Source organism: Astyanax mexicanus, unplaced genomic scaffold (assembly GCF_023375975.1).
Source record: "Astyanax mexicanus isolate ESR-SI-001 unplaced genomic scaffold, AstMex3_surface scaffold_31, whole genome shotgun sequence".
Classification (NCBI taxonomy): domain Eukaryota; kingdom Metazoa; phylum Chordata; class Actinopteri; order Characiformes; family Acestrorhamphidae; genus Astyanax; species Astyanax mexicanus.
The window spans coordinates 5,025,747-5,038,987 of record NW_026040041.1 but is presented as its reverse complement, the minus strand read 5'-3'; the positions used below and the strand labels follow the sequence as shown (position 1 = coordinate 5,038,987).

General features: G+C 41.4%; 1 long non-coding RNA gene across 1 annotated transcript; it reads left to right on the top strand.

Moving 5' to 3' along the window:
- The first annotated feature begins 10,034 nt into the window (after positions 1-10,034).
- Positions 10,035-12,990, top strand: LOC125788901 (uncharacterized). Its single transcript, XR_007429872.1, has 3 exons — positions 10,035-10,347; positions 10,498-10,571; positions 12,951-12,990. It is a non-coding gene; the product is annotated as an uncharacterized LOC125788901 (long non-coding RNA).
- Positions 12,991-13,241: the final 251 nt, after the last annotated feature.

The following is a 13,241-nucleotide window of genomic DNA, read 5'->3' as shown; positions in this document are numbered from 1 at the left end:
TCACCCTCTCGGTCTGCCCATTAGACTGAGGATGATACCCTGAGGACAGACTGACAGAAGCCCCCAGAGAAGTACAAAAGGCTTTCCAGAACCGACTCGAAAACTGGGGGCCTCTATCTGATACCAGGTCTACAGGTATCCCGTGGTACCGCACTACTTGGTGGAGAATGAGTTGAGCAGTCTCCTGAGATGACGGGAGTTTTGAAAGGGCGACAAACCGAGCTGCCTTTGAAAACCTGTCCACAATCACCAAAATGACCGTGTTGCCTCTGGATTTGGGTAATCCGGTGATGAAATCCAAGGACAGATGTGACCATGGGCGATGTGGAACAGGTAAAGGGTGTAGCAGTCCAGGGGGTCTAGTCCTGGGCTCCTTGTTTCGTGCACATACATCACAGGAAGCCACAAACTGCCGAACCTCTCTTGCCATCTTAGGCCACCAGAATCGTCTGCTCAGGAATTCTAGTGTGCGTTTAACCCCTGGATGGCCTGAAACAGGATTGGTGTGTCCCCAGTCCATAACCTGAGTCCGAGCAGATGTGGGGACATACAGCCTGTTGGTGGGGCCTCCGCCTGGGTCTGGCTCAGTTTGTAAGGCTGCCCGGACTACTCCCTCAATCTCCCACTGCAGGGGGGCCAGTATGCGTTCGGGGGGAAGGATAGGAGAGAACTGTGGCACAGAGGGTGCCTCCCACTGCCTGGAAAGGGCATCAGGCTTAATGTTCTTGGATCCTGGACGGTAAGATAGAGTGAAGTCAAAGCGACTGAAAGACAGGGCCCAATGGGTCAGGGTTCAGCCGCTTGGCACTCTGGATGTACGAGAGGTTCTTGTGATCCGTCCAGACCAAGAACGGGTGTTTGGATCCCTCTAGCCAGTGTCTCCATTCTTCAAGGGCCATCTTAACGGCCAAGAGTTCCCGATCTCCCACATCATAATTCCTTTCAGTGGGAGTCAAACGGTGAGAGAAATAAGCACACGGATGGAGCTTGTTGTTCTCACCTGAGCGCTGGGACAGGACAGCACCAACCCCAATGTCCGAGGCATCCACCTCCACCAAAAATGGGAGGTCAGGGTCCGGGAGGCGTAAGATAGGGGCACTGATAAACCGGTGTTTGAGCTCCTCAAAGGCTTTCTGGGCCTCGTCGGTCCATTGGAATAGGCCTGGCTGCTTGCGGGTCAGAGCAGTGAGTGGTGCCGCAACCGAGCCGAAGTTCCTAACAAACCGGCGGTAAAAGTTGGCGAAGCCCAAAAAACGTTGCACTAGGCGGAGGGATGTTGGGCGAGGCCACTCGGCCACTGCTTTCAGTTTGACAGGATCCATAGCTAAACTGCCCTTGGAAACCACAAACCCCAGGAAATGCACTGTAGCTACATGGAATTCAGACTTCTCAAGTTTTACAAAGAGATGGTTTTCAAGGAGCAGCTGTAGCACTCGGCGAACATGAACAATATGCTCATTCAGGTTTTTGCTGAATATGAGGATGTCATCCAGGTAAACGAAAGTATATAGGCCGAGGGTCTCGTGCAGGACCTCATGGATAAGTCTTTGGAAGACAGCTGGTGCATTCATTAGTCCAAAAGGCATTACTAAGTATTCATAGTGGCCGGTAGGGGTGACAAAATCTCTTCCATTCATCCCCGGGGCGGATCCGCACCAGGTTGTAGGCACTCCGAAGGTCCAATTTTGTAAAAATAGAGGCCTGTTGGAGTGCCTCAAAGGCTGTTGTCATCAAAGGCAAAGGGTAGCGGTCCTTGACCGTGATTTTGTTGAGGCCTCTGTAATCGATACACGGTCGTAGACTCCCGTCCTTCTTGCCTACAAAAAAAAATCCTGCCCCAGCAGGAGATGTTGAAGGACGGATGAACCCCTGTGCCAGTGCTTCTTTTATGTATTCCTCCATAGCCTCTCTCTCAGGCCCTGATAGAGAAAAGAGGCGCCCCCTAGGAGGAGCAGTCCCTGGCATTAATTCGATGGCACAATCGAAGGTACGGTGAGGTGGTAGGACCTCAGTCTTCTGCTTACTGAAGACCTCCTTAAGGTCATGGTAAGCCTTTGGTACCTTGCTCAGGTCAACAGGCTTTTGGTGAGGTGTTCCATGACTCTCCAGGAGGCCAGGGCGTAAACATGAAGCCCTACAATGTGAACCCCACTTACGAATGCTTTTGGAGAGCCAGTCTATATGAGGGTTGTGCCTTTGCAGCCAAGAATACCCCAGGATTACAGGTAGACTTGGTGCTTGGGTCAAAAAGAAAGAGATGCGTTCAGTATGTTGACCCACTCTCATAATGACTGGTTTGGTCTGTTGCTTAATCGCCCCTGATCTCAGTGGGAAGCCATCTATAGCCGACACTGGTAGAGGAGTGGTAAGGGACTCCAAGGGTAAGCCTAGTTGGCGTGCTGTAGAGATGTCCATGAAATCGCCTGCTACACCGGAGTCAACAAATGCAGTCAGGCGTCCCTCCTTAGGTGGTGTTCCCCATATCAAAGCGACTGGGAGAAACAGCCCACTTGACTGGGGACTGAGGAGAGAGCCTACCCTGGGGTCCCCTACCGGGGGTAGGCTTGGCCTTTTACTGGCCTAACAGGGCATTTTTCTATTTTGTGGTCACCCCCACCACAATACATACATCTGCCCTGACGGCGACGTGTCTCGGCCTCTTGGGGGGTGAGGTGGGTGCAACCGAGTTGCATGGGTTCATTCCCATCAGCCCGAGACTGTGGCCGGGAATAAGGAGAAGGTTCGCAAGGTTGAGGAGTACGAGGCCCCTTCTTGCTGGCCCGACGACGTTCCCGAAGACGGTTGTCAAGCCTAAGAGCCAAGTCATACAGGTCCTCCAAGGAATTTGGAGGATCACGGACTGACATGAGATCTTTTAGCTCTTCACTGAGGCCTTGTTGGTAAACAGCTATAAGGGCAAGGGAGTCCCATCCACTCTCAGCAGCCAGGGTACGGAAAGCAATATTGTAGTCTGCAATAGACCGAGTACCCTGGTGTACATTGAGGAGGGCAGTGGCAGCATCACTGCCCCTACTGGAGCTATCAAAAGTCCGCCTCATGGCTCCGGCAAGGAGAGAAGAGGTCTTACAGTCTACAGATCCAGCCTCCCAAAGGGCTGTAGTCCATTCTAAGGCACAGTCAGAAAGGAGGGAAATCATGTATGCGACCTTAGCGTCCTCAGTGGGGAACCGATTAGGGGCCTGCTTAAAGGCCAAAGAGCATTGGAGCAGGAAGCCCCGACATCCACCTGGCTCACCACTGAATCTGATAGGGGCTGGTAGCATGATGTCTGCAGAGGATGCAGTGAGAGGTGGAGCCTCAGCAGCAGGTAGGGCTTCATCCTTGGGTGGGATTGTTAACTGTTGGACAGCCACTGTTAACTCCTGCATACGCTGAGCTAGCTGATTTAATGCCTCCTCATGCTTGCCCAGACGAGCACCCTGAGTTGTTATGGCCTGCTGCATTGCTGCCTTATCTGCTGAGTCCATATTAAGGCAGAGTCTTGCTGTAATGAGACAGCTACCCTGAAGGGAAGATCCAGATAGCTGTCTCAGACTTCTATTTAACCTGGTGGAATATAGCACCAGGATGAACTCAAAAGCAAATAAATGAGAAATGCAGTGAGCTGAGTTAGAACCCAGACCGTTGGTGTGAAGGGCTAATGAGTAGACCACAACACTATGGAGGATTATGAGTGCTTGGTGACTGTAAGGGTTTTAACACTGCGGGCAAGGTTTAGAACACTGATTAATTACACAAACTAAAGTGTGAGAGAAGAAAGAACTGCTTTACTGTGGAGAAATGTAAGAAATGAAAACACAAAGCGGCAGAAAAAGGTTTGAAAAAATTAAATTATAAAATGCTGAGAGCGGAGCTCGAACCCCCACGAGAATGGGCTCTGAAGCGCAGTGAACACAGCTAACACGCTGCGCCACCGGGGATGAGCCGATGATGTCAGTGCCGGACACAACTAAATGACTCACAGCAAGCGGGAAAGTGAGCTAAGTGAATGAAGTGAAAAAAAAATAAACCAAGCAGAGATAATGATTTAAAAACGGTAAAAAAAAAAAACAATAAGGGATAGAGAGAAAAAGTAAGCGAACTTAGAAGTGAAGGGGAATCCCCCTCTGGTCGCTATAAACGATAGAAAGGTTTTTTTTTTTTTTTTTCTTTTGACGAAAGTACAAAGAGAGAGAGAAGGGGAAAGACAGCCTCGTGGTGACACGACCAGCGAGGTGAAGGGATTAGAGCGACGCAGGCAGCTCTAGAAGAAATAAAGAGAACCTCTCTGAACTGAGCCCAGTATACACCGTTCTCATAGAGGTTAAAGATAGAGAGCCACTTGGCAACTCAGAAAAGATCGCTAGAAAAACCGGCGTGGTCTTGCTTTCTGAAGGGAATACTCAAGACTCTGCGCCGAGGAACCGGAAGGAAGCCCTTATAAGGTAGTGACACCAGCTGTTGTTAATCGTGCTGATTACCACCTGGCTTAGAGCGTGGCCTCCCTCTAGTGGTGGGAAGACCACGGCGCGGGCGGCCTCTTACAGTAGTGTAGAGATTCCAGATTTCTCCTGGATGCTCCTCAGCCAGCATGTGTATTTTATGTTCAAATTTACCAAAATGTACCAAACCAGGTGTTGATTAATATAATAAGAACTAGAAATTAAACTCTATTAAACGCAGGTGAGGAGGAGAGATTAGATGTTTTGTTGTTTTAAGGAAAACAGGGCTGTAAAAGCTGTAACTGCTTTTTGTAAAATAGCTGTTAGTATTTATTGTAATGCTGTAATGTGTTTTACTGAGATAATAAACACTTACTGCACAGATAAGAAGCTTTTTCTTTACTGAAATTCCCTTTTAGACTGTAAGTCTAAAAATGTTTGGCCTTTCTAGACCACTGTAGACCACTGTCTACTGAAAACACAAACTTAGCTTTAATAATAATAATAATAATAATAATAATAATAATAATAATAATAATAATAATAATAATGAGGAAGAGAATTGATGTTACGGGTGTCGGGAGGGAGGGAGTTCCAGAATTGGGAGCAGAGCATTTTTTTATGTTATTGTAATGCCTTAATATAAACCAGACATTGCACTGATGATGTCATTCAAATATATTGTTTTTCTTTATGTATTTTCCTCACAACATAAATCAGTACCATGTAATATAAAGTACCAGTAAAATTGTCTAATTTAATAATCTAATAATAAACAGAAGTACAAAAATTTAAATAAAACGAATATTATTATTTGTGGTTTACCGTAAATCCACAAATCTTATAGTAAATCACTATAATACATACAGGGATTCATTACTTTAGCTACAGTGAATCAGAGTGAAACATGTTTGGGGATAGAATGAGTTTTTTCTTCATAGCAAATGTGTTTCCACCATCCTCCCTTATTCTTCCCACGATACTGAATTACTCATGACTTACGAATGTCTAACTGGAACAAAAGTCCCTTGTGCTAGAACTTCCCGTTAAAAAGACTGTAGAGAGACTGAGAGTGAGTCCTAAATGAACAGGGGTGAATGGAGCTAATCGGCTAAAAAATCATATTAAAAATATTACCTACATTAAACAGGTTTTATGTAATATAGATGCTAGCATTTCTGCTACTGTAATCTGATCATGTAGAGAGTTGATGCTGAATAAAGGTAAAGTCAGATCATATTTAAAAGCTGTAAAACTGGATTTTAAAAGCTTTTTTAAAAGAATTTCTGCAGCAGTGAATCATTTGATGTTGTTCTGAGTTGAGGAAAGAAGATTAATTTTCTGTTTAAACATTATTAAACTTTATGCAATACAAGAACTTATATAGAATATAATGTAATTATATAGTTATACAGAACTAAAAGACATTAAAGGTCTCATTCCACCAAAATCCACTTTTTCTTGTTCTTTGTATAATACTATAGGTCTTAACCTTTACACCCGATGATTTTGTTACTAAATACTACGTTCATATTTTCCACCTTAGCATACATGATTCATGTATTTTTTTTGTTTACATTACTGGTTCACTTGATTATTTTCTGTTTACTTAGTGTTTTGTGTGTCTTCCAGAGATAACTCTATTAAAGGTAATGGGAACCTATGCTAAGCTAAGGCTTTTAAATGTAAATTGGGCTGAGGCTAAGCTAACGCTATTTAATGTAAGGGGAGCCGAGGCTAAGCTAACGCCATTGAATGTAAAGGGAAACTATCCTGAGCTAACGCCATACAATTTAACGGTAGCCGAGGCTAAGCTAACTCTATTGAACGTAAGGTGAGCCGAGGCTAAGCTAACGCCATTGAATGTAATTGGAACCTATGCTAGCTATGCTAAGCTAACGCCATTAAATGGAATGGTAGTTGTGGCTAAGCTAAAGTTGACGTTAAGTGAAATTTAAGGGTTAATTTTATCTAGCACTCAGTGCTGTATCTTTATAACTAAGGCTGTATCTCTGAAAACATTTTGTCTTTTAAGTTGTAGAGCTGCAAAATTTACTGTGAGGGGAAAAACAACACAATACATATTAATTTTATTTGTTTATTAATAAATAAATGCATTACATACAATATATACGTATATATTTTCTTCTTTTTTTAAATCACTGGAACATAATTCAGGTCTGAAAGGGTTAAAAGCTGTATAACTTGAGTTTAAAAGCTTTATAAATTATTTTACAGCAGTGAAGCAGCTGGTGTTGTTCTGTGTTGAGGAAATAAGATTAATTTTCAGAGTAAAACTGATTAAACGTTTATAAACTCTGATTTTGCTCAGTTTCTCCATATGAACCGATTCTTTTCAGACTCACTGTAGAGCGCTTTCTAGTGTCTGACACACCCAAAATCCTCTAGTGGTATTTCTGCACTGTTGGTGATTCTAACAGTGCAAATATATATAAATAATACATAAATAAGCATATATATATATACGTATTTATTTATCATGATGTCATGTGAAACTCTGCTACAGTCTGTGTGAACTAAACTCTCTGTCTCTCTCTGAAAGTTAAAAGTTAAATAAACTCTAAAACAGATTAAAACTCACCTCCAGTCACGATCAGGAGAAAGCTGAACAGCAGAAGAGCTGTGATAGATCTCATCATCATCTTCTCGCATTATTATAAACACAGAAATAAACCATTTATCCGGGATAGATAACTCTGGGAGAAAGAGATCCTCTAGCCTCGAACACAGAAACGAGTCGATTCTATGATTCGGTTCTTTTAAGTGAGCAGGAGTCGGTTGAACTGGAGTGAACTGATTCATTTCATTGCAACTGGTTGAAACTGATGAGTCAGTTTTTCAACATTAAAGTATTTCTCAATCTCACAGCCAAACCACAGATAAATCACTACCCAGTAATATATAAAGTATTATATATCATATATTTAGTGTGTAAATTGAGCTTTAAATGGATTTATCTAATAATAACAGAAGAACATAAAATGTCAAATAGAAAAAGTTAAATTATTTGTAGTTTACTGTAATTCCACAAATGTTATTATGAGTCACTGTAATACATACAGGGAGTTATTACCTTAACTACAGTGACTCAGCTCATTTCTCACATATTAGGGGATAGAATGACCTTTTTATTTATAGTAAAATATGTGTCCACCTCCCTCTCCTGTTTCTTAAAGTTATCTGGTGTGTGAATGTTTAACAGGAACAGCATTCCTATAGAGAGACTCCCCACTCCGTTATACCGCAAATCCACCGCTAACCGCTAGAGGGAGCCCGCGAGTGAGACCTAAATGAATAGGAGTGAATGGAGCTAATCGGCTAAAAACTCAAATTAAAAATAGTACCTAACTATTTATCCAATATTATTTTTTATATTTAGAAAGTATAATAAAGTATTTCACTCAGAAATGAAAGAAAACGTACCTGTATATTTATATTTTTCTACAGTAAACGAGTTTTACTTACTATAGACGCTAGCATTACTGCTACTGTAATCTGATCATGTAGTAAGTTGATGCTGATGCTGAATTAAAGTACAGCCAGATCATATTTAAAAGCTGTTTAACTGGAGTTTAATTTTTTTTATTATTATTATTTTTACAGTAGTAAACCATTTAATGTTGTTCTGTTTTGAGGAAATCAGAATAATTTTCTGTATAAACATTATTAAACATGTATAAACTTTATTTTATAATCAAAGTTTATTCTAATCATAATTTCACACTCACAATGAGTTTTACGTGGTATGGATGCTATCATTACTGCTACTGTGATTTGATCATACAGTGAGCTGATGCTGAAGGAAAGTAGAACCCGATCATATTTAAAAGCTGTATAACTGGATTTTAAAAGCTTAATATTATTTCTGCAGCAGTGAATCATTTTATGTTGTGCTTTGTTGAGAAAATAAGATTCAATTTTAGTGTAAAATTTTAAAATCTTATTACCTGACACACCCAGAATATTTAAGTGGTAATGCACTGTTAAGAGATTTTGTAACGCTGAATTATATATATATATATATATATGCAGTGCATATATTTATTTTTTATGATATCATGTTAAACCATACAGTGTGTGAAGTAAACTCTAATACTTGTTTTGCAATAAGTCTTCCTCATCAATGCTGCATTTATATTGCAGTTTGAGTATTATATTTAAGCTTTTTTCACGCTGATTCCAGAAAATGTAGAGAAACAATCTGTTACCATGTTGTGGAAAGGAGGACTCAAAAGCATAGCATTTTTTTAGATGTATACATTTATTAATGTATATAATAAAGGCACACAAGGTTGAACTCCCACCCACAGGGACTGTGAGCCAGTTTGATACCAAGGCACCACTGGAGCTGGGTGAGTTGGGCACTGAAATGACACTTTAAAAGGGCACCTTAAAAATAAGAGCAAAGAAAACTTGCCCCAAAAAAAGTGAAAAACAGAGCTGTCACAGACAGGTTCTTTAACGTGGAGCTTTGAATTTGTCTGTGTTTGGCTTTTGTGGTCTTTTTTGCCTGGTTTTACTTTCTTTTCTGTTCCCTTTATCTTGTCGTGTCTTGTCACCAGCTGTTACTGGTCACTCCTCTACAAAGGGGCGACAGAGAACTGAGGTTTCACTGGGTCTTTATACTGTGTCACACAGCTGAGCCTAGTCAGCAGGGCATACTGAGTCTTTTGTCCCAGACCAACCAGCTCTGCCACTTTGCTGGAGACTGGCGGTATAGGTTGCCTTCTTACACATTCATATTGCACAGCAAAATCCAGACTTTAAAAATATTAATAATTGGGTGCCGAGTGGTCCAGCGGTCTAAAGCGCTGCCACTATGAGCAGGAGGTCGCCGGTTCGAACCCCAGCTCATGTAGCTTTGCCATCAAGCTGCCAGCGTTAGAGGGAGCAAAATTGGCCCTGCTCCCTCTGGGTGGGTAGATGGCGCTCTTTCCCCACATCACTCCTATGGTGATGTCTGCAGCACAGGGCGTCTGTGAGCTGATGTACCGGAGCCGAGCCGCTGCGCTTTCCTCCGAGCGTGCTGGCTGCTCGGCAAAGCTGCATCAGCAAGCAGCTCGAAAAGAAGCGGTGGCTGACTTCACATGTATCAGAGGAAGCATGTGTTAGTCTTCACCCTCCTGGTGTATTGAGGTATCACTAGTTATAGGGGGAGTCCTAATGAGTGGGTTGGGTAATTGGCCGTGTAAATTGGGGAGAAAATGGGAAAAATTTGAAATAAAATTATAAAAAATATATATATATTAATAATAATATTTACACAAATTAATACAATTTACACACATTACACACAAATTAATACAATTTACACACATTACACACAAATTAATACAATTTACACACATTACACACAAATTAATACAATTTACACACATTACACACAAATTAATACAATTTACACACATTACACACAAATTAATACAATTTACACACATTACACACAAATTAATACAATTTACACACATTACACACAAATTAATACAATTTACACACATTACACACAAATTAATACAATTTACGCAATTTTACGGCAAGGCAAGATTAAAGAGCTCAACACTAGACCTCTTTACTGGATTCCAGTTTGTATAATTCCAGGTTTCTGATTCACAACACAGAAATTTCAGTGCTTAAAGCCCAAAACTGGCAGCTTAGTAAACCCAAGTACCAAACCCACAACACTGTCTTTAATAACACCATGCTCTAACACTGAGCGATTAAAACTAGTTTTAGCTTCAAAAAGCACAGACTTTCAGTAGTGGTGTGGAACGGTCTGTAAGAGTAAACGACAGTTTGGACTGTATGGTTAATCGTACATCTTATCTATTGGGTGGCTGTTATTTGGCAGCAGGATCTTCAGGTGAACTAATAGCAGGACCTTCAGGTGGATTGGGGTAACAGGAACTTCAGGTGGACTGGCAACATGATCTTCAGGTGGATTGGGGTAACAGGACCTTCAGGTGGACTGGCAACATGATCTTCAGGTGGATTGGGGTAACAGGACCTTCAGGTGGACTGATAGCAGGACCTGTAGGTGGATTGGCAACATGATCTTCAGGTGGATTGGGGTAACAGGACCTTCAGGTGGACTGATAGCAGGACCTGTAGGTGGATTGGCAGAAGAACAGAACAGAACAGATCTTTAATACTGTATTTAGAGATCTTCCATAAGATGAAAGGAGCTCATTCTTACTTCTGGTTAAATAAAGATCAGATCTTATCCGAGCATATGAACTGAATGTTTAGATACATCAGTAATTTGATCTAGATTACTAAAATATATACAGTCATCTGAAAAAGTTTGGGCACCCCTATTAATCTTAATAATTTTTAGTTCTAAATATTTGGGTGTTTGTAACAGCCATTTCAGTTTGATATATCTAATAACTGATGGACACAGTAATATTTCAGGATTGAAATGAGGTTTATTGTACTAACAGAAAATGTGCAATAAGCAATAAACCAAAATTTGACCGGTGCAAAAGTATGGGCACCCTTATCATTTTATTGATTTGAATACTCCTAACTACTTTTTACTGACTTACTGAAGCACAAAACTGGTTTGGTAACCTCATTGAGCTTTGAGCTTCATAGCCAGGTGTATCCAATCATGAGAAAAGGTATTTAAGGTGGCCAATTGCAAGTTGTTCTCCTACTTGAATCTCCTCTGAAGAGTGGCATCATGGGCTCATCAAAACAACTCTCAAATGATCTAAAAACAAAGATTGTTCAACATAGTTGTTCAGGGGAAGGATACACAAAGTTGTCTCAGAGATTTAAACTGTCAGTTTCCACTGTGAGGAACAGAGTAAGGAAATGGAAGAGCACAGGGACAGTTCTTGTTAAGCCCAGAAGTGGCAGGCCAAGAAAAATATCAGAAAGGCAGAGAAGAAGAATGGTGAGAACAGTCAAGGACAATCCACAGACCACCTCCAAAGAGCTGCAGCATCATCTTGCTGCAGATGGTGTCACTGTGCATCGGTTAACAATACAGCGCACTTTACACAAGGAGAAGCTGTATGGGAGAGTGATGCAAAAGAAGCCATATCTGCAAGAACGCTTTTGCATACCTCAGGCGACTCTGTTTGTGGCGTGCTTGCAGAAATGGCTTCTTTCGCATATATATATATATATATATATATATATATATATATATATATATATATATATATATATATATATATATATATATATATATATAGTACAGTACAGGCCAAACCTTCTCTATTTCAATGCGTTTTATTTATTTTAATGACTATTTACATTGTAGATTCTCACTGACGGCATCAAAACTATAAATGAACATGTGGAGTTTTATGTACTTAACAAATAAAGGTGAAATAACTAAAAACTAGTTTCTTCAAAATAGCCCCCTTTTGCTCTGATTACTGCTTTGCACATTCTTGGCATCATTATCTCATTGAGCTTCAAGAGGTGGCCACCTGAAATAAAAAGTTTTCCAACAGTCTTGAAGGAAGGAGTTCCCAGAGGTGTTTATTAGCACTTGTAGAGAATCTACAATGTAAATAGTCATGACCTGTACTATACATGTATCTAAACATTCACCATGGGGAGTGGTCCAGCATAGCTCATAGCTGCCACTATAAGCGGGAGGTCGCAGGTTTGAACCCCCGCTCATGCAATTCCCCAGTCACCACAGTTTTCCAGGTATAGCGGAAAGTGGGAATGGAAAGTATTCAGACCCCTTAAAAATGTTCACTCTTTGTTTCATTGCAGCCATTTGCTAAAATAAAAAAAACTTTACTTTGCCATTGGCTGCAGGCGCTCAGAGGAAGCAAGTAGTCTTGCTCTCTCTGGGTGGGTACAGTACAGTAGATGGCGCTCTTTCCCCTCATCACTCCTAGGGTGATGTGGATCAGCACAAGGCTGCGTCTGTCGCTGCGCTTTCCTCCGAGTGTTAACGCTGTGATGCTAGTCAGTAATACTGCATCAGCAGCAGTTCAAAAAGAGGCGGAGTCTGACTTCACGTGTATCGGAGGAGGCTTCCTGGTGTTGGGGCATCACTAGCGATGGGGAAGTCCTAGTGAGTGTGATGGGTAATTGGCTGAGCAAAATTGGGGAGAAAATGGGAAAAAAAAACACGGGGGCGAGTAACACAAAAATAACGCAAAAGTTACTTTTACTGGTAACTAGTTACTTTTATAGTGGAGTAACTCAGTTAGTAACTCTAGTAACTATAATTAATTACTTTTTTAAAGTAACGTGCCCAACACTGCCCACAAGCGACAAATGCGGGGCGACACGAGCGACTCGTTGTGTTAAAGTGTGAACGCAGGGTTAGAAGGGAAACATGGCGACGCCCTTATTCACTTCGATGTAGGCATCCTTTCTAGTGTCGCTTAATGCACCTTATAGTCCGAAAAATACGGTAATAATATTATAATTATAATATAATTAAAATAATAATACATAATACTTCTCTGAGATGTATCATGAAGTGGTAAATAAATTCCCACCTACCTGTAGAGAGTTTATCACCGTCTTCATCAGTCCTGGTCCTGATCACCATCGACGATCATGTATCCGTGAGGAAGGCAGGGTGGAGGTAGGCATCGACAGGTATCCGTGAGGAAGGCAGGGTGGAGTCTGGACCAGGACTGAAGTGCACTAGTGCATCGTCTCCATTGCAGAGTGAACTTCTGCTGAATCTGCAGAATATTACAGAATAAATGCACCAACTCACATTTCCACTTATTCATCCTGTTTTAAACAACACACAAATTCATTGGCATAGGAACCGGGTGGAACAGAAATAGG